Source organism: Ambystoma mexicanum, chromosome 10 (genome assembly GCF_040938575.1).
Source record: "Ambystoma mexicanum isolate Mex_15411 chromosome 10, UKY_AmexF1_1, whole genome shotgun sequence".
Classification (NCBI taxonomy): domain Eukaryota; kingdom Metazoa; phylum Chordata; class Amphibia; order Caudata; family Ambystomatidae; genus Ambystoma; species Ambystoma mexicanum.
This window is the reverse complement of record NC_090932.1, coordinates 647312150-647331191: the sequence shown is the minus strand read 5'-3', so window position 1 is coordinate 647331191 and position 19042 is coordinate 647312150. Positions and strand designations below refer to the sequence as shown.

The following is a 19042-nucleotide window of genomic DNA, read 5'->3' as shown; positions in this document are numbered from 1 at the left end:
ATGACTCTCAAATGCCTAAGTGCAATGTTGCTTGCACAGTAATGGTGTATCTCAACAAGAACCCTCAATGGATTTAAAAATGCATTTAAAAATGCATTTTCACTTATATAGAGCCAAGGGCAGCGCGAGCTTTGCCCCCTGACACAACAAGATCAGGATCTTTTGGTCTGAACTGAAACTGAACGTAATGAGCAGACTTGGTATAACTAATGATAAAAACCGCCACTGTTTTTTCCTCACTCCCCATCCTTGGGATTGATCCCAGTTATTACATCTTCAGTAATGGTTACAAGAAACAATGCTGGGTAAGAAAGGGCCCTTTACCTTACTGCACATTTAGCACAAAATGGATTCATCACAACCACTCACTAATTTTTCATTTATTTTATATCTCTGATTTTCTCTACCCCTATTCATCCTCCCCTATTCCCCACCCTTCCTCTCTGTCATTTTGAACTCTAATGGAAATGCATATGGTCAGCCTTATTTTCTTCTGGCACAGTAATATGGTGCAGTCACAGCAGCTTGTTTTTTTAGTACCATAACCATTCAGGTAATTTTCATTTTTTATACACCCTCCTATATTACATCCCTCCCCCTTCATATGCCTCAACCATATAACTTCACTGAATATATAGATGCAGAAACCTAAAATGAATCCAAGACATATTTACAACAATTAAATAATCATTTTATGCGTATGATGAGAGAGCGGCCTAGGGCGAGACGTATTAGTCAACCCTGCAATCCCCATGACATGCTTCATATTTACAAATGTGGCCATAACAGTTTGAGACCGTTTAGTGAACAACACAGTAAGGTGAATCTATATGTTCTAATGATACTGTTATTTGTGCTGGAAGAGGTAGCAGTGATGTGCTGAGGAAATATGTTGATGCAGAGAATAAAAGCACTAATCGTGACAGAAGGAGGACAAATGGAGCAACAAAGCAATTAATATGAGGAAACAATCTGCTGGCTCAACGTGAACAGAGGGCATTAAAAAAAATCACTTTGATGTAAAATTGGGTGAAGGAGGTGCTATACGGGGAGACGGTCAGATATCCAAGAGGTGTACCCAATATCGCAGTTCTTTGGAGTGGCATAGACGACTGTGTATGGGCTTTTGCACCTGTGGACAAAGTTCTGAATGAAGACACTGGGCCTCATCACGAGTTTGGCTGTAACCCTTAAATCCGGCGGTAGCGCTGTTGCCGCCGGATTTAAGGGTTCGCCAAATCAGGGCTTTGGCGGATTTCTCCCCAGCTCTGAGCTGGGGGGAAATCCGCCGAAAATTCATGCTCATACCGCTGGCGGGAAATCCGCCAGCGGTATGAGCGCGAAATTTCCCCATTGAGCCCAATGGGGAATGGGGCATTCCTGAATGGGCTCAATGGGGAATGGGGAATTCCAAATCTGCCAAACCCGTGATCCGGCGCTAATAGCGCCGGTGGGTTTGGCGGTAGGGCAGATAGCGCCGGCGCTAATAGCGCTCGCGCTACCGCTCAACTCATGATGAGCCCCACTGTCTCTTGGACTCAGTTGAAGGGGTGGCGAGCTCGCAGATGCGATGCAGTGCTGTTTTCTTCTTCTGTTCTCCTTGGCGCTATCTGTCGATAGATGATCTTTTATTGATTTTGTTAGGTGAGACAGCTACATTTAAAATTCATCACTCAAAACAGACGCAACCCTGTGAGCATCAGAGACACTTCGCAAAGGTGAAACTGGCGTGTGCCTGCAACTCCCCGTCACAGTTTCGTGAGGGGAAAGGTGATGGTCCCTGCAGGGCTGTTACGGCATACTGAATAGGGCCGAGGGCAAACGATGGACTCAATTGTTTTTTAAGGGTGGCACATAACTTATACAATTTAGCTTTTAAAAGGCCATTGATAAGCTCGACACAGCCGTTGGCTTGAGGATGATATATTGAGCACAGTTTGTGTTTGATCCCTAAGAGAGCTGTTCTTTCATTAAAATGCTAATTGTTGAAAGTGGTTGCCATTATCAGATTTAAGTATTTGGCACAGTCCCCAACGGGGAATCATTTCTCCCACTAAAGATTTTGCTGCTGACTTATCTTCTGGATGTACACAAGGTCCAGCCTCAGCCCAACAGGAGAAGGGGCACACAACAACAATTAAATACTGAAAGGTATTACACCGTTCTCAGATGTTGGTCGGAATCTACATGTAAGTCCCTGAACGGTTCACTGGGACAGGCTAATGTGACTTACAGCTTCCGCAATGTTTGTCCAGTGTTGTATGTTTTACAGGTGATACAATTCGAAATGAACATATTTAATAGCTCCTCCATTTTTGGTACATACCTTTCCTCCTGTATGTCAGCAGCGATGTGCTGCTGCGACACATGGGGGGGGGGGGTAGTGCAGCTGCTCAAATGCTACCATCACCAATTCCTTAGCTATTACTGCTTTACCTATGATGATCTGTCTCCATATTAATGAAGGTAGAAAAGGGGGCGGGAGGCACTAGCTATTAAAGTGTTTACAAACCACAGTAGTAGTAAATATCAGTCGTGTTAATTAAAGTTTAAAATCGCATTTCAGGTGCAAAAGGGCAGATGTCACGAGGCCACTCAGGACAGTATAATGCTAGATGGAATGAAATCGTTTGTCGCCACACGGTAGCTCTTGAATGCAAGCCGCAGGGTACAACTAGTCCCAGGTAAAGTAGGGTAGTCTATAATCCTGGCGTCCTCACCAAAAGGTGCACACAGGAGTATAAACTTCAATGTAAAGTAAATAGAGTACAATAATCTGAGGTTTCAATGTTTAATTCAACTAATAACGAGTGTACCATCATGTAAATCGCATAGGTTATGCCTATCGGTAAAAATCATTTCATACTCAAAACGGGTTGATAAGTAGTCAAACCTTTATCTCATCTAAAGTAAATGAGACGCATGTTCAAATGCAGAATATTTCTAACATAAATAACATAAATAGGACCATTGTGTCAGTACTTATCAGTTGAGCTTAAAAGAAACAAAATTTAACACAAATTTAACAAGAATTTCAGTGCAAAAGTCCAGCAAGGAATATAAATTACAGAAATGTAAGAAATGTATCGACTTGTGTTATCAACATCCACACAAGGTCAGTCAGAACACCCTGTTGATTTGTGTAAATAATCCCAAATAGCTCCATGAGATTTATTGTGTTGCCAACGCGTTTTGGATTCCTAATAATCCATCATCAGGGCTGGGGTAGCTGTTTGTTCCAACCACTCTTACTATTCATTGTGCAGATACCTAGGGATTTATAAAGATGATTGTTACCCAGGGTCAATGCAGAAATCTAGCTAATGAACTGCAGCTATCAAGGGTCTAAGTCAGGGGTCCCCAACCTTTTGAGGGCATTGAGCAAAATTTGTATATCAAATAAAATGGTGAGCAACATCAATTTTTTGAAAGAACATATCAGCGCTTAGTTGGTAGAAAAATGATTGCAACACAAATTAGAAATAATCAGGCCTTTAACTTCATTTGACATTAAGTGGTTGTTTACAGGAAATGCTGAGTAAATTGAGTGGTCAGTAGGACATTTGTATACACATAAAACCAAGTCCAGTTAAAAAATATAGTAGGACTAAAACATTTCCGGGGGTTTCAGGTTCTTGAGTGAAATACTTTTTGAAAATACAGTGCAAATGTTTGGACAGTACAATTGGTCACAAATGGAGCACTGAATTTCAGGTGTACTTTAGGATTCTGCCTGGGGATTTTCTGGGATCTTTAGTGGCAAATTGTACATTCCTAAGCATACAAGATCAGCTTGTTGGTGATGCCTAAAGCTCAACAAGGAGGCATTGAAAGGAATTAATTATTCACTAGATATTAAGATATTCTCTTAAACCTGTTAAACAGTTCAGAGCCCACGAAGGAAAGTGTCCGTTTGTTAGTCTTTGGTTGAAACTATCCGGGACAGAGCTGTTGGCAATCTGTCCCCAGGTTCAGGGAGTGCAGGTTATATATAGAAAGGCATGCCCCATGGTTCGAAGCAGAATGTAGAATTTAGAAAAGAAAATTGAACCATGATTTAATGAGTGGTGTGTACACAGCTTGGAAGAGTTATTGTTTCAAAATGGCATATGAAAATGGCCAAAAGACAAACAAAAAAAGATTTATATTGTTAAACAATGGGAGTTTTTTTTGAAGGACACCAAATAGTTTTGTGTTTAATGCAGTTGTCGAGACATGCATTATGCCATCTCCTGGGACAAGTAGTCCTTGGACCATCAGCCTCACACAGTTATAGGGCAATTTCCTTACTGGACATTGCCAGTAAGATATTCTCAAAATGTTTGTTGCTCAGACTGGAGGAGTGGACTCAAAGTAACATTTACTTTAAGCCCTCTCAAAAACGGCTTTCAGGGGATGGCTTAGTACAGTGGAATACTTCTTCGCTCTGAACACCATCATGGAGAAATACATTCAGGTTAAGGAAGGGAGATTATTTTTTCTTTTTTTCGATTTGGAGAAAACATTTTTTATTTGATGAAAACATAGTGTGGCGCAATTTACATTTTATTGTGGTCCCTAATGGTTTTTATTGTGGTCTCTTTTGGTTTATTAAATCTTATCCAACTATCATATGCAGACATCTCAGCATCTGTCCGATATGCAATATTGGAGAATTATACATTGTTTTTCTCCACCAGTAAAGGTGAAAATTAGGGATATTAGCTGTCCCCAATTTATTCCTTCAGACGTTGATTCTAGTACTTCTCTTAATCCACCCTCTATCAAGGGTTCATTTTATAGCTTGCTTCTTTATGCCGACGACACAGCTGTTTTGGACTTAACACTGGCAGGTCACAAACAAATATGATGAAAACAAAAATGATGGTGTTTGGGAAAAGGGTGAAAACTTGTAGCTAGTGTTTAAATGAATGTAGAGATGAGGTGCCAGTCTCATTTTTATTTGAGCTTACTCTTCTCTAAGAGCAGTGCTTGGGTCAATCATTTTAAGAAGGCAGTTGAAAGGGCATCATTAAGGATTAATGGGCTTTTTACATTTGTATTTCAAGTTTGTAGCATTCTGATTGGACAAGTGCATGGATTAATATATTGCAACGGTGTGTTCCATTATTTTTATGAAAGGAAGCTAAATCTAGGGTGGTTCAAACTGTCATGTCCTGGAGGGGTTGCAAAATAAATTCCTGTGCCAAATAGCAAGTCTCCATGCAGACAGACACACCTGGTATCGCCTTATGAGATGAATTGGGGGTGTTCAGTTTGAAGGTGTCAGGCCACTTAAGATTTTGTACTCATTTTTGAAACACATATCTGGGGTTTCTGCTAATCATAGAGGGAATTTCGGTGTAAGTGCGATTGCAGCCTCCCCTGGAAAAGAAAAAGACTTGTGGTACAGAGGCGCGCAGTGTTGTAAGGCACTGTCCATTTGGATGGGGGTGGGGAGACATAACTAAATTTGGCTTATTAAGTCAACTCAAAATATCTCTTAAAGCAAGAGCTTGTCCAACAGGGAGAGAGGCAGATGTCCAAAATATCAATTGGCTTCCCTCTTTAGCTTTATATGCAGATTTAGTACACATAAAATGGCAAGGAGAAATCTGTGAAAGAAGACCCCCAGAATTTTGGAGGCTGATGCTAATGGTACAATTGAATGTACCCGCCCCTCAATAAATTTAGGTGTGCAGGAGGAAGCACAAAGTGTGCCTCCAAAATCAGAGTTGATGAAGATTTGGTTCATTTTCCATTAATTTGTGGTTGTTTCTGTTTTGTGTAAGCGTGGACATGCATGGGAGCTATGTTTTATATCATTAATTGTGATGAGGGTTTTTATATATAGCTTGTTGAAATATGCTAAAGCTGGGTTTCTTTCAGCTTGTTCTATGTGAATTTTATGAAATATGGATTTTTTTAAAAATGTTGCTAAATTAATGGAGAAATACGATTACATAAATATTGATTAATACTGGTCACTACACGGTAGGCTTCAAAGATCACTACACTGGGGCTTTGGAGGTTACCTCCTAAGAATTATTTTGTCATGTAGTGCATTTTAAAGCTCACGGGGCCTGATTCATTGGTGAAAAAGTAGGTAGGAATAAAAATTATATTTTTCTGAAGGATTTGGAGCTTCTTATCTCTTCCCAAAAGGGATTTTACACAAAGCCTTGAGGATTTCATGACCACTTCATAGAGGAGTGTTGTGGTGGTAACTTAATTGGCTGGTTAATTTATTTATTAAGTCATTTAATTGGATTTGAATATTGGGCAAATTAATTATGAAATGTGTGGCATGCCATTTACCTTATCTGCCCATTATCCACATGCCAGGTGGGCAGAGTATCAAACGATGACCATTTGTCCTCTATGACACTACGTAGGACACTGTGTAAAAATAAATAATGGTCACACTAAAATGTATATTTTCAATAAATATAATGCATGGTGGCATCATACAAAAATCTGACTTGTACAAATCGCATTGCATGCAAATTGTTTATTAAAGGTAAGTTGAACATGCATGCCACTTATTTGCCCATTATGCTCCTACTAGCTGTACAAAGGATAGGACCATTTTCTCCGGGACCAAACATGTTTCAATCATATTGCTCAATAATACATTTGTCAGCTGGGCAAATTATCTGAAGAGGACAGGGTTTTAACAATGACACTGCTATAATAACGACATTTACTGAAAAAATAATTTGCATGGTGGGAACGAACTCAAATCTTGCATATATAAAAATAAGTCATCTGGAACCACAGCAGACTCATTGCCCAACATTCTTGCACAGTCCAGGACTCTGTCCTGGCCATACTGCGACTGAGGCCTAATCACTTCAGCACCTCCGTCTAGCCCTCCACACCATGGCCCAGAGCAACTGGCGAGCAACAATTTAGGGTGCTGCGAGCAACATGTTGCTCCCGAGCTACACGTTGGGGATCACTGGTCTAAGTTATAACCTTCAGGCTCATACACTGAACTTGTAGACAGTGTCAGACCTGTTGAATGAGATCAAATCTCATGAACATCCAGAATCTTTATAACCAAAGTTATAATCACATCTTACTCAGTCAGTTATCAATAAAACATTACGCTGTCAAGCAGTACTCACCATGCTGGAGTGAAGACTCCAAATGCAGCAGGGTTGAGACACGTTATGTGCGGTATGCATATAAACTGGATAATTAGAGGGAATTAAGGAGAGAATCAGTTCCATAGAGAGAGATACACTTCTTACACCCAAGCCACCCAAGAGTGGCGACTCCTTAGTTTATGTGACTACGCACTCAACGTAGAGCGGGAGAATAAAGAGGATCATTCAGAAGCACAGGTCGATGTTACACATGGACCCTAAATGACAACTACTGTTTCCCCACACACCTACATTTGCATACAGAAATAAAAAAGCGCTAAGCAATAGTTTGATCAAAGTTGAAATACGGACCCTGACAACAAGAATTAATACATTTAAGGGCACCATACCCTCCCAGAATTGCCAGTGTTGTGCTAACATAATAAAGGGCAACAATATCAGACATCCTCATTCAGGCAAACCCATCTGGTTGAAACATTCATGTACTTGCGATGCCATGGATGTTATTTATGGTCTGAAATGCCCTTGCAGCTATTACTATGTAGGCATGACTACAAGGAAGGTTAAAATACGGTGGACAGAGCACAAATCCAACATCCGCACCAACAGCGAGAAATCTCCCGTGGCATCACGTTTCTCTGAGGCAAGACACACTGTAGCACAATTAAAATGTGTTATTCTTGAGCAAGTCAAGCTTGGAAGCCGGGGAGGGGAGCGAGTGGCATACAAAGGAAGCTTCAACAAAGGGAAATCCTATGGATTGATCTATTGGACTGTCTTAGCCCCAGAGGAATGAATTGCGAATTTGATCTGATGTGTTTTGTCTGATATGGGCGTTATTACCCGGCACAGCATTATCCCCAGCTGAACCTTGATACCAGCTGTACCCTTTCCAGGTACATCCCACATGAATTGATTATCGTCCTATGTACATTTTGTCAAGAGGTCTAACCAGAATGTGAGCGGGTATAGTCCCGAGAGCTTTGGCATATGTTTTAGGCCGAATCAGAATGTGAGTGGGTGCAATCCCGAGAGCTCGGACATATGGTGACTACTATGTGAGTTAAAGATCTATATAACCCAAGGGTACAGCGATACAGACTTGCACTGAATTGTCCATGTGAAGGCCAGTAGTATGGCTTTTTTACCTCTTTATGTCTGGACTGAGGAGCCCGATTTAACTATGAAAGGGGTAGGCCCTGTGATGTCTTATTACATATCGTTGATATGATATGAGAACTTTATTTGAACTGTTTACTCCATCACTGATTTTTACAATAAGGAGCCGGATTAGATTGTAAACAGTCCTCCTCCCGGGAACCTTTTAAACATTGTGACAGTTCCATCTTTGTATACCTCCCTCTGAATGCTCCTAACCCGGTTCGATCCTTTTTGAAACCGAAGCAGACTGTGGTCATTCGGGGGTCTTCACCGAGAGTGACCGGTCTGAGTAAATGATACCTCTAACGTGGCTGGCATGGGGGCCAGAGCAGATTCTGATCTTTACTTCCACTATGCCCGCCGATACATTATGACTCTGCCAATGTGGGACTCTGTTTAAACTATCTACCCTAGGGGGGCGTGGCTAGGCAGCACGCCATGCGATCGTTCTTCCCTTGAGCTCCATGCTACGGTGCCCAAGTCAAGCGATTTTCCATCAAAAATTAAGGAATTTTCACCCAAGGAACAAGCAAAGCTGAAGCAGTAATTGCAGCGCGGCTTCTGAAAAGATCGAATTGCCAGAACTCTTTATCTAGAGCCATATTTTTATGAGAAGAGACGGGCCGGCGAATCCCTCCAACATGGCGGCGCAGGCAAGCTAGATCGGCACTGGAGAGAGGGACCCTGAGCTGGATCGCGCTGAGCCCCTGTGGTAGATCGCAGGACTTGCTGTTGGGGTACGGGTGGAACGAAATCGGCAAGAGGGAGGAAGTTGCAATAGACTCCCTGGTGCGCCGGTGGCGCGACGATCGATCGCCCAGTCTGCTCGGGGAGTAGAGGGCGGGAAACCGTTGAAGAAGAGAGGCAGCAGCCCTGAACAGAGGCAGGACCCTGCGGATCCCTCACCTAGGAGTGGGCCCCATGATTGATGGTCCGCGCCCGGAAAAGGGTCTACTCTTGGAGGAGTGAGTAGGACTGCGCTCGTCCCGGCTTAATCTGCAGCGGGGCACGGACACCGTTGGTCTGCTGGCTTGCAACACGCGAACGGCGGTGGGGACACTAAAGAACGCTGGCGAGCGGCCGCGGCCTAGGCGGCCCATGATTCTGCCTCCTTGCTGATGGTGTGGGTGAGCGGGGCGAATCATAAGCCCGTGCCACGCGGAGTCTCCCCACTGCACCCATGCCCTGCTTTATGGTATGGAGCGGCTGAACAGCACTACGGAGCTGCGACCGGGAGGCCGCGTATGACGGCGCACCCACTGCCCACAGGTACGGAGCGAGCGGGAGGAAAGTGGGCGCCGGTAACTCATTAAGCACCTGGTTCCTCCCTCTATAAACCTGAGACTCAGGGACTGTTGGAGCAGACGAGGCCAGGACCCCTGCCCATGAGAAAGCTAATCTCCTACATTGGATAGTTAATGCCACCAGCCCTGATAGCGTAACGGCTTTGGCTGGCCTTAACACAGCCCTCTTCCCTCCGCATACAGGCTCTCAGAGTCCTCACAAACCCAGAGGGAGGGCAGTTCGTCTGGGCTGCTTTCTGAGCATGAGCACGGGTCCCAAGTTAACAACATCAATACTAATTAGACACTCACTCTGGTTCCTCTCTCAAACTCAGAGCATCGTGACCACACGGAGGCGAAGGGAAGCGGATCCTGCTCCTGGCTAGGTCTGAGGTCTGGAGGTTGGCATAGAATTTGAAAGGGGAGCCACAAATTGTACGCACCCCAAAGCGCTCTGTGTTCAAGAAAACAAGCCAGGAACCCACACAGACCACACCTGTTGATAGCGCCAGGAGACATTGAGAGGCTAACAGAGCAACATTGGCGACTCTTTTAAGGGATGCCCAAGAAGATCACCAAAAAGAAGCTTTGCGGCATTCAGGCTTACTTAAAACAACAACTAGGGGCCCGATTCCACTCATACTCTGCTGCAGCTGAAATTCACTCGCCTCTATCTTTTCACCTCCCTGACAACATGGCGGTATCCAAGGAGGACTTGGAGGGAATGTTCAAGTCTTTTAAGCAGGACATCACACAAGAAATTAAAAAAGAGATTAAAACCTCCAAGGACTCTTTGGCGCAATCCCTGGCAGAGCTAACATCCCACCTGTGGGCACTGGAGTCCAGAGTCCACGATCTGGAGAATGTAACCTGTGTTCAATCTCACGATACTGAGGCACTGGCGGGAAGAGTTTGGGTTATTGAGGAACACTTGAGGAAGAAATCTGGGCAAACAAGCTGATTTAGAAAACAGATCGCGGAGGAATAACGTGCGACTATGGGATATTCCCAGGGAAATTCCTGATCAGGACTTAGCTGAATATGTGGAAACATTTTTCAGAGCCCTCTTAGAACTGCCACCAAACGAGGAGCTGAAACTGGACAGAACACATCGGGTGTACTCCACAGCACAGATGAAAAAAAACCTAATTCCAGATGTAGTCACTCGGGTACACTTCTATCGCCAAAAGGAGGACATCATGGCGGCAGCAAGGAGCTCAGACTCAATACGGTTCCAAGGTACGGAGATTTAGTTGTTTCAGGACGTGGCCCCTTACACATTGGCGCGCAGACAATGCAAGCTGATGTTCGAGCTCCATAACCAACACCACATAATTTCCTCAGAGGAAGAAGCGGAAGGTTTAATGGGCAAGGCATCATCGGAAGTGGGGACCGCAACCCAGCGATCCCGGGAAGAGAATGGATCTACCCCTGATACTCTACCGAAAGCTAGGCGGGGAACATCTCAACGTCGGCAGCAGCACACCTCATCCTCAAATCCAAAAGGCGATCCAGGGAAAACGGCAACCCCGGAGGAGGCATCACCCCCCACTTCATCTGAGGGAGAAAGCTGGGCGGCAACTTGATCAGCTCATGGGGATGAGTTTGAAGATCTTTGAGGAGGAGCAAGCAGGTTCTATGCCCCTGTTGGGTATTTGTGAACAATCGGGGAGATTGATTAATCTAGCGAAGATTGGGAACTCCAGCAAGCGCTAAAGCCTTTCCCTGAGTATGACTATAGAGAGAATCGTTAAACTTCCCGATGGTTGATTAAATAGAGGTCCAGTGAGTGGATAACACAGAACACTTGCAAGTTTAGAGGGATGTGGGTGTTTTTTCTTTACCCCTCTATGTTGTTCATGGTTAAGTTAGAGCCCGGGCTCGAAAATTCTATGTACTAAGCTGACTTGGGCGTCGGTATGGATGACGTCCGACATGTTTGGTATCGGGTATATTACATCCTTAGGACTAAGGAGGTCGCAATTCTTGAGGAAAGTTATATGCTTATTGGTTATGATGTGTTTCTATTATAATTTTTCATTCAATATTTCTTTGCACACCCTTGCCTTACAGGGGAGAGAACAACATTTTGTTTTACATCACCACAACACTCATTTGGGTTACACTACTAGATTCAACTCTATAAATTACACCTCTTCAGAGATGTCTAAAAGAAGCTATATAAGACAAACCCTTGCGCTATTACATCATGGCAACCTCTAGCTACAAATTCATTTCGCTTAATGTACAGGGATTAAACTCCCCCCTAGCCCTCTTTCACAGACTGAAGTCCCTAGATGCATCTGTTTTGTTCCTTCAAGAAACCCATCTACAACCGTCAGATGAATTCCGTCTCAATGATAGGCTGTACAACACCAAATTTTTCTCCTCTAGTGGATTGAAAAAGGGAGGGGTTGCCATCTTGATACGCAAGGGGATCTCGTTTGGGACTCAGGAAGTGGTTTGGGATGAGGAAGGAAGGTTTTTGTTGGTCAATGCTATACTAGAGGGACGGAAGGTGTCCCTGATCTCCATTTATGCCCCTAACATCAATCAAAGTCAATTCTTCTCGAAGTTATCAAAAGCTATACTCGATCAAAGCGAGGGGGAAGTGCTTCTAGGTGGGGACTTTAATGCGGTGGTCAATCCATTAGTGGACAAAACCTTGCCCCCAACAATACATGATGGAAACAATTTTAGGGCCCTTACCGCCTTATTGAAAGACCACTCCCTGATTGAAATATGGAGATACTGCCATCAAGAGGAAAGGGATAACACTTATTTCTCGGCAGTCCATGGCGGTTTTTCAAGGTTAGACATGTTTTTCATATCGGATTCCTTGATTCATGATGTTCTGGCAATAGACATACTACCTGAAGCATTAGCTGATCATTCCCCGGTCATGCCAACTATGACCCCCCCCCAGACCAGCCCCTCCCACAAAAATCGCCTGGAAGCTAAATGATTTCCTGTTAGACGACCTATCAACTCGGGCTCACATTAGAGAAATAATAGATACATACTTCAAAGAAAACGACACGGGAGAAATAAGCTGGGGCACGATCTGGGATGCAAGCAAAGCCGTTCTCAGGGGCCATTTAATAGAACAGGCTACTCAACGGGGAAGAGCTAGGAGGCTATTAAAGGAACAATTAGAGGGGGAAGTCCTTAAGCTTGAGGAGGAGCACAAGAAGAAGCCTTCTCGGCGAGCACTAAGAAATCTGAGAATGGCGAAAAAGGCCCTAGAAGCGCACTACATGGGGAAGGCGGCTTATGGGATGTTACACACCAAACAATTCTTCTACACAAAAGGAAACAAAGCTAATAAATTACTGGCAGCCAAATTAAGTAAACAAATTAAACAGAATAGGATAGATTGCCTAAGAGATAAATCGGGCAAACGCACTCATTCGAAAGAGGGCAAATGTCGCATTATAGAGGACTTCTTTAGGGAACATACGAGTTCACATAAGGGAGACTTGCGAGCGGTAAATGAGTTTATAGCCAAGGCGAATCTCCCACAACTGCCACAAGCCTCATTAGAAGTCCTAAAAGCCCCAATATCGGCGGAACAAGTCGAATCCGCCATTAAAACCCTCCCAAATGGCAAAGCCCCGGGTCCAGACGGGTTCACAAACAAATTTTACAAAACAGTTGCAAAAGAACTCACACCGCACCTCACAAAATTGTTTAACATTATATGGGAAACTGGATCCGTCACCCAATCCATGGCAGAATCAAACACAACTCTAATTCTGAAACCTGGCAAAGATCTGACTGATTGTGCCTCCTATGGGCCTATAGCTCTCCTTAACACCGACGCTAAATTGCTTAGCAAAATCATAGCTCAACGACTGGGGGAAACATTACCCACCCTAATAGATAGGGATCAAACAGGGTTTATCCAGGGACGATAATATTCGGAGGGCAATAGATTTAATAACCCTAGCTCCCACTATACCAGGCCCCCTTTCCCTGCTTTCGTTAGACGCCCACCGGGCCTTCGACAGCATGTCATGGGACTACTTATGTCAGGTCCTGAAGGGTTTTGGCTATAGCTCACATTACTCCAAATTGATCCTTGCTAATTTTCAAATCCCCTCCACTCAAATACGAGTAAATGGCCACTGGACGTCACAGATTCGTCTTGGGAAAGGAACCAGGCAGGGATGTCCTTTATCATCTCTTGTGTTCGCGTTAGCCATGGAACCTTTATCCCAGCACATCTGCCTCCAGAATGAAATCCAAGGGTGTGAGGTAGGAGACCAAAGCCATAAAGTAGCATTATATGCAGACGATGTGCTTTGCTTTCTGAGGGAAGCCCAGACCTTGGTTCCTCCGATCATGAGATTACTGGCGAGGTTTGAACAAGTAGTAGGCTTCAAAATAAATATGGCCAAGTCAAAAGGCCTGAACCTCTCAGAAACACCAGAGGTGCTAAATGGCCTACAGAACACCTTCGCCCTCGAATGGGTAAACTCCAAGATAACATACCTTGGGGTACATTTAACCCCAACATACTCTCGACTAGCGATAGCTAACATTCCCCCCCTGATAAAAGACGCAAAGGACTCAATGCAAAAATGGGACCGTCAGGAGATATATTGGCTGGGACGGGTAAACATCAAAATGACGTTACTACCTCGACTACTTTACACCTTTCAGGCGCTCCCAGTCCAAATCCCCGAACGAGATTTACACAATTTGCAGAAAGACATAGGCAAATTTATCTGGCAACATAAGACACCCAGACTGCAGTGTAAGATCCTCACCAGAAGTAGGTCACTGGGAGGTTTGGGTCTCCCCTCAATCCTAAGATATTACCGAACAACGCAAATCGCTCCCATCCTGGGCTGGGCAACACAAGAGGATCCCCCGAATTGGAGAGACATTGAACAAATGTTCGCAGGGGCTCCCCTCTCTCACCTCCCCTTCCTACCACAGGAAGTTAGGAGTTCTCAGAGACCCCTTCTCCCAACTACGAGCGCCACACTCCGGTACTGGGACAGACAGACAACACTGAGAGGCCTCACCCCGGGGGTAGGCCCACTAACCCCGATCACACAGAACCCACTATTCACCCCCGGGCTTCAGCCTAATGCATACCTCAACTGGTCAGGCACGGAGACCCTAAAATTACAGGAGCTATATACCAATAATGACCCATTAACTTTTATTCAGTGTAAATAAAAATTCAATCTCCTGGAAACGGAGAGATTTAAATACATTCAACTTAGACATTGAGTCACTAACCGAATGGTGAAAAAGGCGGCCACTAGACATCCCACGGGCTTAGAACTAACGGTTGCAGAGGGGCAACGTCTGCATAAAGTATCAACCTGCTACCGCCTGTGAGAAAACGCCCCGGAGGAGGAAAAACTGTCATACATGCTAACATGGGAGAGGGAACTAGAGAGGGAAGTAGACCCTGAGTCATGGCGGAGAATCTGGGACAGAGCACATAGGTCTTCTAGATGTACATCCATCAGGGAATGCGCCCTTAAAATATGTTACAGATGGTACTTGACAACACAGAGGTTGCACGCGATGAACTCAGATTACTCCGATGAGTGCTGGCATGGCTGCAGAGCTAGGGGGGATCTGGGACACTTATGGTGGTATTGCCCGATCATTCAATCCTTCTGGTTGGAGATCAGATCCAGAATCAAGGACATATGTGGTACCCTCCTTCCTTTGGATCCACTCATAATGGTGTTGGGCGACACTCCAGACGTTGGATCCTACCCATAATCTGGTCCCAGAGCGCGGCTAATCACACATCTACTAATGGCAGCCCGCCTCACACGCGCTCGTTTCTGGAAAGAGCGGGAGGGCCCTCACATCGCTCACTGGTGGGTTAAAGTCTGAGAAATGTTGGCAATGGAGAAATTAACAGCTGCCTGACAAATTTCAGAATATCTGGGGTCCATTCGTAGATCACATGGAAGAAAGGGAACACATGTTCTTCCAGCCCAGACTGACCAGATTCCTTCTTCAGCCCTGAACTCTGCGAGGAAAAGGCAATAACATAGGGATTGTAAATAAAGAAAGGGGGGGCCGATAGAGCTGGAGGTTAATGCTTGGAACTAGAGATTAAATGAGGGAAAAATGTAATCTTAATTGCAACCAATCACACCCAACTATGACTGTGGTGGAAAACTCCCCCTTTTTTTTTTTCTTTTCCCCCCTCTCCGTTCCTATTCTTTTCCGGCTTTCCTCTGGACAAGCACGCTATAGATCACAAAATAGTGAGAGCGGATCTTAAGGATACCTACGAAATACAGTTGTTAACAGGACTCTAAAGCTAATGAAATGAAATGTTGACGCATTGACATAGATGAAGCGGAATGTAAGACACAGTGACAAATGTCGAGCTTTATGAATACTATGAGTTATAATAAGTGATTTTAGGGACAGGCGCCAGTGGGTGACTGATCGAGGCGTTGTTTTTCACTGATTTACATACTTACTGTCTTGTTTTTTTGCTTGATGAATTCAATGTTTTGACATATCAATAAAAAGATATTGACAAAAAAAAACTATCTATCCTAATCCTCTGTGGTAGCTTAGGCTTCTTACCAGTGTGATTCTGGGGTTGAATGGCATGACAATTTTATTTTCCCTTCGTGGTATATGTATTTATGCTCTTTCTCTCAGATATGCAATATAGCAAAATTTCATCTACCTTTGTGGTATTGCATGTAGTGTGGATCCCGATTCGGAATGCTTACATTTGTCAGCACCCGAGTACATGATTCACACGTAGCTTAAGGCATATGGACCCTGGGTGGGTTCCCATGGTGAGGTTGGTAACTGGTTCACATACCAAGACGGTCGGATCACGGCCGGGCACCAGCGCACATGCGCTGGGTTGCCATGGACACAGATATAACAACACGGGTGCAGCCACATGCTTTCACGTCGGGCTGCTGTCTCCTTCCCTGCTTTTCACCGCGGTAAGCATCAACTTGTTGGTCTCTTTAACACAAAGAGAACCCCACTTTTCGAAATTTCCAACGGCGTCTTGCCTGTAACAGGATATTATTATTATTATTTTTACGGATCACGACCGGGCACCAGCGCTCATGCGCAGGGTTGCCAGGGACACCAATATAACAACACGGACACAGCTGCACGCGTTTGCGTCGGGCAGCTGTCTGCGTCCCTGTCTTTGCTGCGGTAAGCATCGACTTGTTGGTGCTGACCTTATACATGTAGAGACCCTCACATTTAGAAATTTCCAACAGTGTGCTGCCTGTTACAGGACTTTATTATTTTTACCTAAATAGTGCACCCTCTACCAAGCTTGCGGCAACGCTTAGGCAGTTGCTCTACACATCGACATTGCCGCGCCGGCTCTTTCAACAGAGCCTTTTTCTTTGAGATAGTACCAGGCATTTCCTTTATACCAACACCACAATTTTTAACGCTGCAGGATTATACAATCCTTGTGTTGTAGGCTTGATGCTTTGTATTCAAAGCAATATCACATGCCCTGTGTTTCTCATCTATACCTCATATAGGTACGATTTTGCCAACTATTACGCTCAATTCCCCCTTATTTTTAGGGAATCCAGTTTATATGCATACCGCCCATAACGTGTCTCTATCCTGCTGCATTGGGAGTCTTCACTCCAGCATGGTTAGTACCGCTTTACAGCATAATGTTTTATTGATAACTGACTAAGATGTGATTATAACTTTGGTTATAAAGATTCTGGATGTTCATGAGATTTATTCTCATTCAACAGGTCTGACCCTGCCTACAAGTTCAGTGTATGAGCCTGAAGGTTAGTAATTTAGACCCTTGATAGCTGCAGTTGATTAGCTAGATTTCTACATTGACCCCCGGGTAACAATCTTCTTTATAACTCCCTAGGTATCTACACAATGAATACTATGAGTAGTTGGAACAAATAGCTACCCCAGCCTTGATGTATTATTAGGAAACCAAAACGTGTTGGCAACACAATAAATCTCATGGAGCTATTTGGGATTATTTACACAAATCAACATGGTGTTCTGACCGACCTTGTGTGAATGTTGTCAACACAAGTCGATACATTTCTGTAACATATATTTCAATTTTGTTTCTTTTAAGCTCAACTGATAAGTACTGACACAATGGTCCTACTTATGTTGTTTATGTTATGAATATGCTGCATTTGAACATGCTTCTCATTAACTTGAGATGAGATAAAGGTTTTACTTCTTATCAACCCGTTTTGAGTATGAAGTGATTTTTACTAATAGGCCTAACCTTTGTGATTTACATGATGGTACACTCGTTATGAGTTGACTGAAACATTGAAACCTCAGATTATTGTACTCTATTTACTTTATGTTGAAGTTTATACTCCTGTGTGCTCCTTTCGGTGAGGATGCCAGGATTATAGACTACCCTAGTTTACCAGGGACTAGTTGTCCCCTGAGGAGTGTATCCAAGGGCTACCGTGTGGCGATATACGGTTTCGATCTGTCTCCATATTAAGTCAGTGGGAGATTGCTCACACCCCCTTTTCTGCCATAGAAGCTTTTGGATTGCATTGTTTGACCATGTAATTCTGTTATCTGGTGTTGGGAAGGAAATGAACCCTTCCAACCCGCCCAGCCGCTTTAGAGTGAGGAGAGTCCCATAGACAAACGTGCGATGTACCAGGGGGGAAAGGGCCGTGATAAGAGACCCTACATGAACACACTATTGCATGAATTACAGATGTATAGGCTTAGTGCGCGCATGTAAAGAGACATAATTTTATTGTTATGGTAGACACGCTTAGTTCTGCATAGCAGCGCGGTAAACGTGGGCTCAATGGAGAAACCCGAACATGCCCAATCGCTGATGGTAGAAGGACCCACACTGCTAATTCCCATAGTAGCTGCCCTTTGTACTTTAACTATTGCAATTACTTGTTATCCCGAGAAGGAATGTGCCCTGGAAGGCCACGAGGCAGCACCAGACTCCTCTCTTTGCACATTCATCACAGCCAGAGCAAAGCAGGCCCCACCCAGCCAATCGTGAGTTATAACACCCACAACTGTCCCAGTCCAAGACCCCTGAGTTCCACGATAGTGGGTGTCCCCCAGACCACCAACCATAAAACCAATGGCCATAAAAGATCTAAACGAACATGACCTTTTCACCTTAACCCATAAATACACCCTTTGTAGTACGAGGTACAGGGAGATATATAGGTTTCTGATGTTGGTTTATAGCTCAAAACAAGGGTGAAAGCCTTGGGTGCGTAGAGTGTGATATGAGCCGAGCAGAGAATGTGTGGGTCAGCATGACCATGTCCCCCCGTGCCAACCCCTAAGGTGTCCAGGTGCATGCCATAATGATGCAGTAGTGTATTGTACAATAGTTACCCTGGAACAGCAACACGTGAAAAGCCTGACTTTCAGTTCCTGGAGAGACAAGCCCAGCTGACACCACATGAGGGAAGACAAGCGGACAAAACTGGAAGCAATCATTACCTGACATCCCCTGTGGAGCAGGTCCATGCA

The 19042-nt window shown here is 44.2% G+C and overlaps 1 protein-coding gene across 6 annotated transcripts in view; it reads left to right on the top strand.

Moving 5' to 3' along the window:
* The window catches only part of LOC138491615 (ubiquitin carboxyl-terminal hydrolase 48-like), a 1427336-nt gene that overhangs the window by 913391 nt on the left and 494903 nt on the right, over nt 1–19042 (top strand). The window lies entirely within an intron of this gene.